At 46.8% G+C, this 16,053-nt stretch overlaps 1 protein-coding gene across 3 annotated transcripts in view; it reads left to right on the top strand.

Annotated features, from left to right (window-relative positions):
* Positions 1–16,053, top strand: part of cpne2 (copine II) — a 360,136-nt gene that overhangs the window by 303,264 nt on the left and 40,819 nt on the right. The window lies entirely within an intron of this gene.

Here is a 16,053-nt window from a genome sequence, read left to right as displayed (position 1 = left end):
TGCAACTGCACCACCATCGCTCTCGGCTGCTCCGCCACCTGCCGCCTCCTCCTCAGTGCCCTGTGTGCCTAATCCACCCAATCCACCCTCCCCCATCAACTGCACCAGCATCATTGCCACATACTTGGCGGCCTCCGCTCCCACAATGCCCTCGGGCATCCTGACTATCCTCAAATTCCATCGCCTGGAGAGATTCTCCAAATCCTCCAACTTCTCTCTCAGCCTCTTCTGGCTGTTCACCACCATTCCCAACTCCACCGCCAGCAAGGCCATCCGTGCCTAATGCTCCCCCACTGCCTCCTCCCCCATCTGTATCGCCAGACCCTGAGACTCCAGCCACTGCTCCACTTTCTGAATCACTGGTCTGAGCAGCTCCACCACCTTTTAAAAAAAATTTAGAGTACCCAATTATTTTTTTTCCAATTAAGGGGCAATTTAGCGTGGCCAATCCACCTAACCTGCACATCTTTGGGTTGTGGGAGTGAAACCTACACAGACACGGGGAGAATGTGCAAAATCCACACGGACAGCGACCTGGGGCTGGGATTCAAACCCGGATCCTCAGCTCCGTGGGCAGCAGTGCTAACCATTGTGCCACTGTACTGCCCCCCCCCCCCCATGAACATGAACAACCTGCGTTCAGAAATATGGAACACAGCTCACTAAAGTTCTCAGAGAGGGCAGCACGGTGGCCTTGTGGTTAGCACAACCGCCTCACGGCGCTGAGGTCCCAGGTTCGATCCCGGCTCTGGGTCACTGTCCGTGTGGAGTTTGCATATTCTCCCCGTGTCTACGTGGGTTCGCCCCCACAACCCAAAAATGTGCAGAGTAGATGGATTGGCCACACTAAATTGCCCCTTAATAGAAAAAATAATTGGGTAATCTAAATTTATAAAAAAAAACTAAAGTTCTCAGAGAGACGAGTGGGACACTTGAGTCTGATTGAAAAATAGTCAACAACTTTTCAATCAAAACAAAATTTGTAAGTGAGCAAACTTTGTAAGTGTGTCATATATGCATAAAAGTGGTTGGTGGTCAATCATTGTAGCTCTAGGACATCACTGCAGGAGTCCCTCAAGATATTGTTCAAGGAGCAGTCATCTTCAGCTGCTTCATTGATGATTTATATTCAATCATAAGTTCAGAATTGGGGATGTTGGCTGATTGTGCAATGTTAAGCACCATTCGTGACTCTTCAGCTACTGAAGCAGTCCATGTCCAAATGCAGCAATACCTGGACAAAATGCAGGCTTGGGCTGAAAATTAGCAAGTAACATTCACACCACACAAGTGCCAGGCAATGACCATCTCCAACAAGAGAATCTAACCCCTTCACATTCAATGGCGTTACCACCGCTGAATCCCCCACTTTCAACATCCTGGGGGTTACCATTGACCAGAAATAGAACTGGGCTAGTCATATAAATACTGTGGCTACAAGAGCAGGGAACCTGTGGCTAATAACTAATTTCCTGACTCCCCAAAGTCTGTCTACCATCTACAAAGCAGAAGTTAGGAGTGTGGTGGAATACTCCCCCAATTAGGGGCAGCACGGTAGCATGGTGGTTAGCATAAATGCTTCACAGCTCCAGGGTCCCAGGTTCGGTTCCCGGCTGGGTCACTGTCTGTGCGGAGTCTGCACGTCCTCCCCGTGTGTGTGTGGGTTTCCTCCGGGTGCTCCGGTTTCCTCCCACAATCCAAAGATGTGCGGGTTAGGTGGATTGGCCATGCTAAATTGCCCGTAGTGTCCTAAAAGTAAGGTTAAGGGGGGGGTTGTTGGGTTACGGGTATAGGGTGGATACGTGGGTTTGAGTAGGGTGATCATTGCTCGGCACAACATCGAGGGCCGAAGGGCCTGTTCTGTGCTGTACTGTTCTATGTTCTATGTTCTAATTGCCTGGATGAGTGCAGCTCCAATAACATCAATAAACTTGACACCATCCAGGACAAAGTAGCCTGCTTGATTGGCACCCCATTTATAAACATTTAATCCCCTACCACCAACAAACAGTGGCAACAGTGTGTATCATCTACAAGATGCACTGCAGGAACTCACCAAGATTCCTGAAGCAGTAACTTCCAAACCCATGACCACTACCACGTAGAAGAACAAGGTAAGAAGTCTTACAACACCAGGTTAAAGTCCCAACAGGTTTGTTTCAAATCACTTGCTTTTGGAGCACATCTCCTTCCTCAGGTGAATGAAGAGGTGGGTTCCAGAAACATATATATAGACAAAGTCAAAGATGCAAGACAATACTTTGAATCGGAGTCTTTGCAGGTAATTAAGTCTTTACAGGTCCAGACTGAGAAACTGGAGCGAGGGATAATCACAGGTTAAAGAGGTGTGAATTGCCTCAAGCCAGGACAGTTGGTAGGTTTTTGCAAGCCCAGGCCAGATGGTGGGGGGACGAATGTAATGCAACATGAATCCAAGGTCCCAGTTGAGGCCGTACTTGTGTGCGGAACCTGGTTATACGTTTCTGCTCGCTGATTCTGCCCTGTTACGCATCCTGAAGGCCGCGTTGGATAACGTTTACCGGAAGATCAGAGGCTGAATGCCCTTGAATTCTGAAGTGTTCCCCGACTGGAAGGGAACATTCCTGCCTGGCGATTGTCGTGCGATGAGCGTTCATCCATTGTCGCAGCGTCTGCATGGTCTCGCCAATGTACCACACTTCGGGACATCCTTTCCTGCAGCGTATGAAGTAGACAACATTGGCCGAGTCGCACGAGTGTGTACCGCGTACCTGGTGGGTGGTGATCTCACATAGAACAACAAGGGCAGCGGATACCTGGAAACCCCATCACCTGGAAATTCCTCGACAAGTCACTCACCATCCTGACTTGAAAATATATTGCCGATCCTTCACTGTCATGGCGTCAGGATTCTAGAATTCCCTCCGTGACAGCACTGTGGGTATACCTACACCTCAGCAACTACAGCGGTTCAAGGAAGCAGCTCACCACCACCTTCTCGTGGGCAATTAGCGATGGGCAACAAATGCAGGAAATGAAGCCCACATCCCACGAATGAATAAAAAAATTGACGCAGATCCATTTCAAAACAATGGAAGGGACAAAAAAGACATAAATAACTTTAAAATAGCTAAGGGGTGAAAAGAGGAGAGCTGGGACTAATTTAGGAATGTCTTGTCATTGATTTTGGTGTTAATTGCTATCTTATCAGAAGATTGCAAAGCGGTTGTCAATAAAACAAACAGAATAGTGAACTACAAGCCTGAGGCAGTCATGCCGAATCATTATAGTGTCCTGCACAGGCCGCACCTTGACATTGAGTTCTGATCATCAAAACACATGGGAAAGGTTAGAACCCTGGAAATGGTGGAAAGACAGATATCAATGGCTGGTCCCTTATGTTAAAAAACTGAGTTCAGAGGAAAAGCTTGGGGTTTGCAGCCTGGTCAGGAGACAAATGAAAGGAGATCATAGAATCCCTACAGTGCAGAAGGAAGCCACTTGGCCCATCAAGTTTTTACCGACCCTCTGAAAGAGCACCCTACCTAGGCCCACTTCCTCGCCCTATACCTGTAACCCCACCTAACCATTGGGCACTAAGGGACAATTTAGCATGGCCAAACTACCTTACCTGCACATCGTTGGACTAAGATGTTACCGAAGTATATAAGTGGCAATGGAAAATATTCCTCTGGAGGGTTATTTTGAGTTAAATCCTGAAAGGCAAGGAGATAGAAGCTTGCTAAAAGGAAAGTTCAGGACTGATATTCGGAAGCGTGTCCTCAAACACAGAGTGATTAAACGCTGGAGTGGTTTTCATGGCAGTGTAGCAGAAACTTAAAAGTAATTCAGAAGGCAGTTTAACGCAATGATGGGATACTGTCGGTTTCAATGCAAGGTCAGCTGGGTGGGCTGAATGGCCTGTACTTTATTGCCAAGAGAATTCGGCAAAAAATTGAACACTAACATCTGAAAAACAAATCCCTCTAGCTCTTTAAGACCTCCCCTACCATTCCTCTTTCCATTAATGTAAACGACAGGACACTCTTTTTCTCCCTTTTTACAGTCGATACATTTGTCATCATTCTTGATGCTGATGCTGGTAGCCAACCCCCTACTAAGGCCACTCTGTATTTGTCCAATTAAAGTTCTTTTTATTCTTTCACGGGATGTGGGCGTCGCTGGCTATGCCAGCATTTATTGTCCATCCCTAATTGCCCTTGAGAAGGTGTGCAAGAATGACCCATTGAACTTCACACAGTTAAGGTGCAGAAGAAGGCCATTCAGCCCATCATGCCTGCACCGTAACCTTGTAATCTGCCATTCACTTCCCTCCATAATAGGGCAGGGGTGGGATTCTCCTCTGGCGGGAAGCTCCGTTTTTCCGGGATCCAGAGGGTTTCCTGACGGCGGGGGGGCTGCCCCACATTGACCGGCCGGCGTAACGGATTATCCCACCGGCAGGGTGAGGCTGAAAAGTGGCGCGGCAGGGAGGGGCAGAGCATCCTGCTGCAGGCTTTTACAGACAACGTGGACTTAAGAACAGACTTGCAAGACGCTCCATGGGCTGAGATTTCTTTGCGTTTATTAATTAGTTGTTCATGCTATGTTACGTAAAAATAAAAGATCATACAAGATCACAATTCCCTCTCCTTTTTCCCTGTGAGGAAGTGTGTGGCCTTTAAGCTTTTTATGAACATTTCAAGAAACGCAGGGGTGACCTCACTTCTTGTACATGCTGCCTTTCCCACTCTACTGACTCCCTCCACCAGATCACCACCCACACTGCAACCAATCCCAGTATAGGTTTTGAGTTACTTGCTGGCCTCTAGAAGGAGGTGCAACATACAAAACTCGCAACATGCAAAGAAAAAGTTGGGAACTGCCAACGACAGATTTGTCCACAGTCTTCTTGATCTCACACAGCCTCTATGCACAGAATCTGGCAGCTTAAAATGTTCCAGTTTGTCAAGTGTAATCTCTTCAGATCATTAGATTCCCACGTTCACTCAGTGCTGAGTTAGCTGATCCCACCCAGACGAGTGCAAAGCCCTAAGTGCCACCTCTAGGATCCCAGCATTTTACTACACTATACAAATGCAAGTTGTTATTGTATAGTGTTTACTGCTGGGCTGACACTTCTGACTCGGTACAATCTAAATTTGTTTCCATAATTCTCGACTGAGGGCAGCACGGTGGCGCAGTGGGTTAGCCCTGTTGCCCCACGGCGCCGAGGTCCCAGGTACGAATCCCGGCTCTGGGTCACTGTCCGTGTGGAGTTTGCACATTCTCCCCGTGTTTGCGTGGGTTTCGCCCCCACAACCCAAAGATGTGCAGCGTAGGTGGATTGGCCATGCTAAATTGCCCCTTAATTGGAAAAAATGATTGGGTACTCTAAATTTTTTTAAAAAATAATAATAATTCTCGACTGATGTGTACTAACAGCCGTTTACCAAATAGATGGTCAGCACTTCCCCTCAGGAAGAGTTTCGAGCACAGAACCGGGTCATTTAACCCGACTGATCTGTGCCAGATGTTTACGCGCCACATGAACCTCCTCCCATCCCTCTTCATCTGACCTTATCAGCATATCCTTCTGTTCCATTCTCCCTCTTCTCTTTATCCCATTAAATGGGTCCATACCATTCACCTCCATTACACTTTGTGGCAGCAAGTTCCACATTCTCAACACTCTCTGGGTAAACAAGTTCCTCCCTAATTCCCTATTGGAAAACCGAATGAATCTGCCCCACTTCAATCTTTGTGCCCCTGACTAATGGCTGCGATAGCCATGGGGCACATTTCACAACCTGGTGCTTATTGTTTGAGGCAACAATGCATTTCCCGGGGAAGAAAATAAAATGTAGGTGTGGGGTCACATAAAGAATAAATTCAGAGATGAGTTGTGAATGCTTAAGAGTTGGGTTCATTATTCAATTACAACAGTTGCCTGGCGCTAACACTGTTGCAGTGCCCCAGTTAGAGTGTTAAATACAAAGACCCATTTGCAGACCTATTTGCCAGTTAATGACTTGGCACACGCACTAACCACACGGAATCGCTGCAGGACAATATGATTAATCTGATTGTGATTAATGACCGTAGAAAGGTTGTTTTGATTTCCTCCCTGGACCTGTCAATTACTCTGCTTACACAAGATATCAGGTTCAATCCCAATCTTATTGATCTAAATGGAGTTGTCGTCTGTGTATACTTAGCATCACCTCCCTGGGGAGCAAATCCAGCAATGGGCAGATTGTTGTGTACTGGGCATCAGAACGTGAGTGGGAAAGTGAATCTATATATGAGTCAGAGTCAGGTTGACCTGATAGACAGATGGACCTTTGATGAATGAGCTGTTCTAACTAATTAGAATGGAATTATGGACTTATTCTGCTGCTGAGGCACTAGAAAGCACATTAAGAAGACAGACTTGCACTTATATATAGAGCCTTTCATGGCCTCAAGACATCCCAAAGTGCTTTACAGCCAATTAAGTGCTTTGGAAATGCAGTCACTGTTACACAATGGGAAACACATCAGCCAATTTCCACTCACAAGCTCCCACGAACAGCAATTTGATAATGACCAGATAATGTTATCATGATGTTGGCTGAGGGCATTAACAATGGCCCGCCACTGGAGATAACTCCCCTCCTCTTCTTCAAAATGGTGCCATGGAATCGTTAAAGTGGGCAACAGCACCTAAGACGGTGGAACACTCCCTATGTGATGCAGTGCAGTGTCAGCCTTGATTATGGGCTGAACTTTATGGGACACCGACGCTCAGGAAAACAGGTGGGTGGACCCGTAAATTAGGGCGGCATGCCAGCGGTGACGTACCCACCACCAGCAGTCAACCCACCCTGCCTCCTCCATGATTTACAGGTGGCCAGGGAGGTGCAGGGTGGGGCGCTTGGCCCTGGCCCAATTGAGGCCCCTAAGTGGGCAAATGATGCTTTCAAAACGGAACAATTCAATCAGTCAAGTGAGTGATGTGCAGAAGAAATTATCGAGAAGCTCTTGGTCAAAGGATCATATCGTTCACTCGAGAGCATAGTTCAGGCTGAAGACTATTTATTTGGAAGTATTCCTATGTTAGCATCGTTGAAAATTTCAGAATTTTATATTTAGCTATTTTTATACATGTGAAAGATTGGAGAGCAGATCAACCATGAGCAGGTGGATGAGGGGGAAATAGCTGATCCAATTATTGCAGTTCCTTGTGAAGCTATCAATGCTGTAATGCAAGGAAAATATCAGACAAATAAAAGAATACATATTTCTGAATCTTCCATTGCTATTGTTATGACTACAGATTCCATGTTAAGACTATCACGATTGTACGTCTTTTGAACAAGTTGTCATATAATGATAGGCCCATGATTGTTCTAAAAATAAAGGGGCTGCATAAAATAGCGAGGGAAACACAGTTTCCATTTTAGTAAAATGCAGGCAAAGCAATAAAGACAAAAATACTTAATTATTAAGCAGATATCTTTTTTGCTCTGGCACTGTCATGTCCAATCTCTCCATTCAGCCACCCCTCGTTCTACCTTCATTAAGGTATGCAAGTTAATGCATTCCCAAAAAAGACAGCAGGGGTGGGATTCTCCATTTCTGAGACTGTGTTGAAGATGATGCAGAATTCGTGGACTTTCACGACAGGAAAACTGGTGCCAAATCTGGATCGATTCACCAACTGTGGAGGGGCTAGCACCGATTCCAATGAAAAACGGTGCAGGATTCGCCGTGTCCATGATTGATACTTGGGAGCCTGATAAGCTGCAGCCGCATATGTACATTACAATCCCCACACATACTGATCCCAGCCAACAAGATGGCACTGGTTGTGCTGGAGTACGTCCATGCAGCTGATGGGTCGGCTGGGGACAGAGGACACCTCGAGGAGTGGCCTGGGGTACCAACAATACGAACCGTGTTCACAGTGGGCTGTAAGCGGTGTGTGCAGCTGCATAGCTGCCTTGCCGGCTACGGCAATGGTGTTCTGTGCCTGTCCACCCCGACTCCACAGCCGACCTCCTGGCCAACCCCCGCTATACCCCTCAGCGTTGGTTGAAGCCCCACCCCCCCCCCCCCACCCCCCCCACCCCCGGCCAGCGGGACAACTGTCAGCAAACTATGGTGATGTTGGACACTTTCCATACCCCTTCCTCTCTCCCTCTGCAGCCATGACGACAGTTTCACGGTTTTTAAAAGCACAAGTGAACTGCACCTTGGGGAAGTACGACGAAGGATACTCTGTCAGTTGTGCCCTGTGTTTGTCTTCTGAGGAGGTTGGTACGGTTTTTTGCTGGGAACTGTTGATCGATGAGTCGAGCGCCATATCCCATTCTTATGAGGGCGTCTTTCGACATCAGTAGATGTCTGTTACGTTCAGACCATTGTTTGCAGCAAACTACCCAGCCTTCAGGAGAACAGTGACCATGACACCACACAACCCTTCCTTGGCAACCTCTGCAAGATGTGCCAGATCATCGGCATGGGTACCACCATTACACGTGAGAACACCACCCACCAGGTACGGGGTGCATACTCGTGCGACTCGGCCAACGTTGTCTACCTCACACGCATGGTACATTGGCGAGACCATGCAGATGCTGCGACTACGGATGAACGTACATTGCGCAACAATCTCCAGGCAGGAATGTTCCCTCCCAGTCGGGGAACACTTCAGCAGTCAAGGGCATTCAGCCTCTGATCTCCGGGTAAGCGTTCTCCAACACGGCCTTCAGGACACGCGACAACACAGAATCGCCGAGCAGAAACTGATAGCCAAGTTCTGCATGGATGAGTATGGCCTCTTGGATTCATGTCTCATTATATTCACCCCCCCCACCAACTGGTCTGAGCTTGCAAAATCCTACCAACTATCGTAGCTTGAGACAATTCACATATCTTTCACCTGTGATTATCCCTCTCTCTCATCTGGACCTGTAAAAACGTAATTACCTGCAAATGCTCGCATTCAAAGTATCATCTTGCATCATTGACTTTGTCTATATATGTGGTTGTGGAACCCACCTCTTCATTCACCTGATGAAGGAGCTGTGCTCTGAAAGCTAGTGATTCAAAACAAATCTGTTGAACTTAAACCTGGTCTTGTAAGACTTCTTAACATAGCAGAAAAGTTTGATGGCTGATCGGGGGTAGGTATGCGATGGTCACAGGTAGGCTGGAGGGTAAGTCGGTGGTCTTGGTAAACGTGTATGTCCCAAATTGGGATGATGTGATAAGGCGGTTGTTGGCCGCAATACTGGATCTAGATACTCATCAATTGATTCTGGGGTGTGTTCGATCCGCGACTCGATCGATCTGAGCCAAAGTTGTTGACCCCTTTGAGGGCGGCGAAGGCGATGTTAGCGTTTATTGAGGAGACAGGACTCTTGGGGATTTATGCACCCTGGGGGTAAGGAGTTCTCGTTCTTCTCCCCAATACACAAGGTGTATCCCAGGATAGATTATTTTGAGATGGGCAGGTCTCTTCTTCCCGGGGTGAGGAAGGCAGAATACTCGGCTATAGTCGTCTCAGACCATGGTCCGCATTTCATATATTCAGTGCTGGAGGCGGGTCCAACACGGCGGACAGGATGGAGGATGGATATGGGGATTTTGGGTGTGCATTTTGAGAGCCATAGATGAATACGTGGGGCGGAATTCAATGGAAACATTTCTAAGTTCATTTGTGGTCGGTTTTTAGTTCCCCACTGCTGTCCAATGGCACTTAGTGGCCGAGATTCTCCATCCCGCCAGCCCATTTCCCGGCGGGCTTGCCCCCACGGCAGCGGGATTCTCCATTCCCACAGCCAGCCAATGGGGTTTCCCATTGTGGCCACCCCCACACCGTCCTGAAAGCCGCTGGTGTGGATGCACTGTCGGTGAAGCGGAGGATCCGCCGTCGGAGAATCCCGCAGAGTCACATTTTTGGGCCCTGGGGAGTTTCTCACCGGTTTAGCCCACACTTAGAATTTTATTCACCACTGGGGGGCTGAACTCAGTGATCAGGCCAGCATCTTGAAAGGGTGCCCCAATCTCTAACTGAGCTTGTGGGTCCCCCACACCCCCACATGGAAAATGTCACCCCCCCCCCCCCCACATACATGGGTACTACCCCACACCCATCTTCCACCCCCTTCTTACAGCATTCCCCCCCACCCTTTCAGGACCCCCACCTATCAGCCCCCCCAAACTCCCAGAGGCCCCTATTTATCTGCCCTTCAAACTCCCTCCACCCTTCAAACTCCCTGCTCCAGCTTCCTTTCATGGGCATGGCCCCCACTAGGGCCCTGACCCTTGGCAGTGCCAGCCAGCCACACTTGCACTGGCATCCGAGCAGTGCTCCTGCCAGCTTGGCAGTGCCACCTGGGCACAATGGCAGTGCCAGGGTGGCAGTGTCAAGGTGCTAACTGGGTAGTGCCAAGATGCCCATGTTCCAGGGTGAGGGCCAGGGGGCCATCCTGCACTATCCCTTACCACCCAGGGGCCTACAATAGCCCAGGAGACCCCTGGGTGCCATTCCGCCTGGTCCATGTTCTTGTGAACCAGCACTGATTGGCACCTGGCTGCAGTCTCCCTCAAGAGGCCGGTGGATCGAGGGAGGCCAGTAAGTCCGGGTAGGTCGGCCTGATGTAGGTTTAAAACCTACTTTAGTGAGTGCCGTTTGGTCCCGCCCCTTTTGGACGGAGGTCCGATTCCGACACCTCTTGGGACTTGGGTGTATCCCGCGAGACGCCCCATATCCATCCAGGAGTCTATGAGAGGCCTCTACCAGGATTTATCGGCCACGTTGTGCTCTCACTTGAGCCCAATGCGGCCACGGGATCATATCCTTGCAGATCAGCCGGAATGGGATGGTTTTGCCCTCTATTGTATGTGAGGTGTTGAAGGCGGTGATTATATCGCACAAGGCACACATGGACAGAGAGGCTAGGAAGGAGCGCCAAATGTTAGTTGATGACATTTTGGAATTGGATCGTAGATTCTCGAGGGACCCAACCCCGGAATTCCTGGCAAGCAGGAAAAAGCTGTAAACGCAGTTTGACCTGCTGTTTACTGATAGGACGGTATGCCAGTTGTGGCACCTGAGGGGGGTAATCTCGGAATATGGGGAGAAAGGCAGCTGTCTTTTGGCTCATCAGCTAAGGTGGTAGGCAGCCTCTCGGGAGCTTATCCAGATCTGAGACTCAGCCCTTGGCAAATCCCGTCAGGTCCTCCCAACTACTTCCAGGAGACAGGATTCCAACCTCAATGCTATAACCTTAACTACAGATCAGCGCCCACGTTAAGCAGTGAAATAGCTGAAAAGGATTAATAAAAATATATTTTTTGAAACAGTTGATCAGATGCTGAACTGGTCCAACTATATCAATGCTGTAGCTACAAACAGGGCAGTGGCTGGGTACTCTGCAATAAATGACTCCTCTGCGGACCCCTCAATGCTTCTCTACCATCTAGAAGGTTCAAAACAACGGTATAATGGAACACTTGCCACTTGTCTTGGAGGTGTAGCTGCAACGATGGTCTAGAAATTCAACACCAAATGGATTGAACCATATGATTGAACTGTGTCATTAGGCTCAATATCTAACCTTTCACCCACTGGCACTGTATGTGCAACCTACAGTACGCACTGCAGCAACTTGCCATGTTACTCTGATAACATCTCCCACTCCTACAAACATGCACCAAGAACAAGAGTTACTTTCCAAATCGCTCATCATCCTGTCTTAAACAACACGGTGGCACAGTGGTTAGCACTGCTGCTTCACAGTGCCAGGGACCCGGGTTCGATTCCCGGCTTAGGTCACTCTCTGTGCATGTTCTCCCTGTGTCTGCTTGGATTTCCTCTGACTGCTCCGGTTTCTTCCCACAAGTCCCGAAAGACGTGCTGTTAAGTGAATTCGACATTCTGAATTCTCCCTCTGTATACCTGAACATGTACTACATTGTGGATAACCGGGGATTTTCACAGTAACTTTATTGCAATGTTAATGTAAGCCTACTTGTGACACTAATAAAGATTATTATTATTATTATGTATCGCCGTTCCCTCATCATCACTGGGTTGTAACCCTGGGAATCCTAACCTAGCACCATATACAATAAGAGCAACTTCATCACAATGATGGCAATGGTTTAAGGAGGAGGTCCACCGTTTTCCCAGGACAACACGACTTGGGTAATGAATATAACCTAGTCCACATCATCAACATTTCTAGATGAAATTAAAAAGAAAGGCTTCCCTTTCCAGAAGTCAGCTCACCACCAGTACCTTCTCAAGGACAATTAGAGATGGGCTTAGCCAATGACACCCACATTCTGTAAATTAATTTCAAAAAAATGTACCTCATCACTTCTCAAAAATGTTTAATAACGTTTGTGTTGTCACTGAACGTAGATGGATGGTTCCTGTCGAACACGTAACAACAAGGTGACTTAAGCAACTAACCTAGAACTTAGCATAAGCTCTGATAAAAGGTCGACTGAAACACTAGCTCGGTTTCTCTCTCCACAGATGTTGTCTGACCTGCTGAGAATTTGCACCGTTTTCTATTTTATTTAGTATCAGAATATTTTTTGCACAAAACAAGAATGGTGGTTAAACACACGCCTTTGCATTATCTGCTGTCAAGCCTTAGCTGGTGAACCTCTACAGTGTATGGTTTAGTAAATACAACATCATCTAATTCACTGAAGAAAAACAAATGAAAAAGGTTTTGGTGTGTTATTTTGAGGCTCCTTAATATAGCACATTTTCCATATTCACATATCGCTGCCCTTGATGGCTCATCGCAGACATTTACTTATTAAGAGCAGAACATCTCTGGACTAGAAAATCACTTATGGAACTTAGCACTTTTCATTTGGTAGTTCTGTGTAAACAGAAACTAGCAAGAACCAATGACTATTGAAATGTTAGTTGAGTTTGGCTCCTTGCCATCACAGCCATCAACTGCAGTAATATCTAAGAACAGCTTCACTAGTTTCCTGGCTCAGTTATACTACAAATAGAATGATTTATGAGTTTTTTAAACTTCACTTTAAAAAAAAAAGTCTATTCAGTCTGGATGTTTAATGTGCCACATGAGCGATGAGGAACGTTCATTCAGCCCACTGGATCACCCATTCAGGAAGAACATGTAATTTATTCACCAAACCATTAACTCAGGCTGGTCCAAACATTTTTTTTTGGGGGTGGGGGGGGGGTTCTCACTCGAGGTCCTGAGGAAATTTAGGCACAATAAGTTTTCAAGTAACATTAATCACAAATTTCAAAAATATTAATGTCAAAGCAAAATACATTGCAAAACAATAATTATAAAAATGCTCGTTAAAATGTGCCAAACAGCAGAATTTATCAACAAAAGAAGCAGAGTTAGGGAAAGACTTGGCTCCACAGTCACCAGAGAAAGGGTGGAGACCAGGCCTTGGCTAAGGATTTGCATTTAACTAGCACTGACCTTGCATTCGCCACTGGTGGCACATATTACGCCGTGCTGGCCTCAGCGGTGATCATATGAAAGTGGTAGCTGTCAGCCTGGGGTTTTCCTCATCTCTTGACCTGCATTGTGGATCAGCTTTTGTGGAGGGAGGTCGAGAAAAGCTTGATGGGTGTTTCTGGCTCTCTCAGAACAAACCGGAAAATTGGGCATCTGGCAGAAAACGGGCTTCAGGTTGGCTGTCAAACCCATTTGCATTCATTTGATTACAATTATCGGGTTAGAAGCGCGATTCAGGTCCAATGACCTCCTGTGATCTCCCGCCCATCTCTTTCGCACCCCTGCAGCCCACCTCCCCAAGCAGGTAGTCACACGGCGTAATTTGGTATACGTCCTGAGAAATGGGGACCATGTACGTACACTCCAAGGGGGTCCCACAGTGGTTAATACTGCTGCCTCACAGCACCAGGGACCCTGGTTCGATTCCTGCCTTGGGTGACTCTGTGGACTTTGTACTTTCCCCTGGTGTCTGCGTGGGTTTCCTCCGGGTGCTCCATTTTCCTTCCACAGTCCAAAGATGTGCAGATTAGGTGAATTGGTCATGTTAAATTGCCCCTTAGTGCAGTTACCGGTTAGATGGGGTTACGGGGATAGGGCGGAGGCGTTGAGCTAGGTAGGGTGCTCTTTCAGAGGCTCGGTGCAGACCTGATGGGCCAGTTGGCCTCCTTCTGCGCAGTAGGAATTCTATGGTTCTATGAGGGGTAATGGGGTGAATGCCATCCCTACACTTGCCTACAGGATGCCAAGGGTGGCCCTTCATGAGAGGTGGGGCTGAGGGGGCCTTGGGCTGGGCTGGCTGGAGGGATTCAGGTCGAGGGTCTTGCCCAGGATGTGGGTCGTTTGGCTCGTCTTCCCATCTGAAGCATTTAAACCCTTTAAACTGTCTGTCAGCATGTCAAAAAGGAAGATATGTGAGAATAAAGTGAAAGTCTTCCCATCTGTAGCTTTGAAACCGTTAAACTGTCTCCCTGCATGATAAAATGAACAATTTGTGAGATTAAAGTAAAAATCTTCCCTTAAGTACATTTCCCTTTATCCTCTTCAAGCATGTGTGCATGCCTAGATGCCTAAAAGCTTTGAACTGCATTGTTTACACTCATTTTCCTTTTGTTCTGAAGAGCTTCCCAGAAAGACAGATAGGGGGTGAAAATCCCAGTCATATACTGACATAATTTGTTAAAACTAGTTATGTCCTGTGGTTTTTCAACAATGCTTTAGGTCTACCTCAACAAATATTTTAAATGGTAGAGGATGATAAATACTTTGATCTTAAGATAGAAATGCCATGCATATTGTAAGGTCTGAAATTATTTAGAACAGTAAAGCATTTGTGGGATATTCATGTGCATCTCCAATTTCCTTCACTCCAACAGTGGTAGTTTAGGTTTGAATCCTGAAGTGCAAAGCTTTGGAATTTTCTTCCTAAATAGATCCATTTCTTTGCCTAACTACATTTCTAAACTACTTAAATAGGTTTAAAGTAATTTGGGATGTTCTGAGCTTGTGAACAGTACGATATAAGTACCTTTCTGCTTTTAAGATACTCCTCAAAACCCGCTTCTTTGACCTAGCTTTTATTCAAATGTCACAGTATCTCCTTATTTGGTTCAGTATCAATATTTTACTGTAAAGAGGATGGCACAGTGGAGCAGTGGTTAGCACTGCTGCCTCACGGTGCCGAGGACCCGGGTTCGATCCCGGCTCTGGGTCACTGTCCGTGTCGCATTTGCACATCCTCCCCGTGTCTGCGTGGGTCTCACCCCCCACAACCCAAAGATGTGCAGGCTAGGTGGATTGGCCACGCTAAATTGCCCATTAACTAGATTTTACTGTAAAGTGCCTTGGGAAATTATGTGCTGTGGAAGGCACCATAAAAATGCAGGTTGTTGATAGCTACCTCCGCTTTCTCATGTACCTTAGTTCATTGGTTCTTTCTGGGGTGCAGATCCATGGACTCTTACTGCCCTCCAGTATCTCATCAAGTGACCAATCCCCAAGTTCAAATTCCACAGCATTGTTTATCATCTCCCTTCACCAGGAAGCTGGGAATTGAACCTGGGAACTTTTCCAGTCTACATGACTAGGACTTCCTTACCCAATAGGTCATCAAGGAGGAATCGGAATTATTTACAATATTGGTGGCTTTCCAGTTTTATTCTTTAACTCCCCTGCCTATCCCATAGCTGGGAAAGGCCAGCAGGCAAACTGATGCCAGTCCTCGAAGTCCAAATAATTTGGTGAAATGAGAGATCATTGACAAACAAACCTGGATTCAGTCGTCTGTACCTGCATGCAAGTGATGGAAGGTGTAAGAGTATCTCACCACTGAGCGGAACAAAGCAGTATTTATTTGGGCATACAGAAACAGCTGCCTTCTACAATAATAATCTTTACCTGCTGAAATGAAAGAGGGTTCAGCACTCGACATTATTTTGAGAAGTTCTTTTAATTTTGTCGAATGTACAATTCATGTGGAAACATGTTAAGCGATTGATTTGTTACATATTATACTTAATCCTCATTTACAATATTTCACACTATTATATTCCATTTT

The sequence above is a fragment of the Scyliorhinus canicula genome, chromosome 9, assembly GCF_902713615.1.
Source record: "Scyliorhinus canicula chromosome 9, sScyCan1.1, whole genome shotgun sequence".
Lineage (NCBI taxonomy): Eukaryota > Metazoa > Chordata > Chondrichthyes > Carcharhiniformes > Scyliorhinidae > Scyliorhinus > Scyliorhinus canicula.
This window is presented reverse-complemented; position numbering and strand designations above follow the sequence as displayed.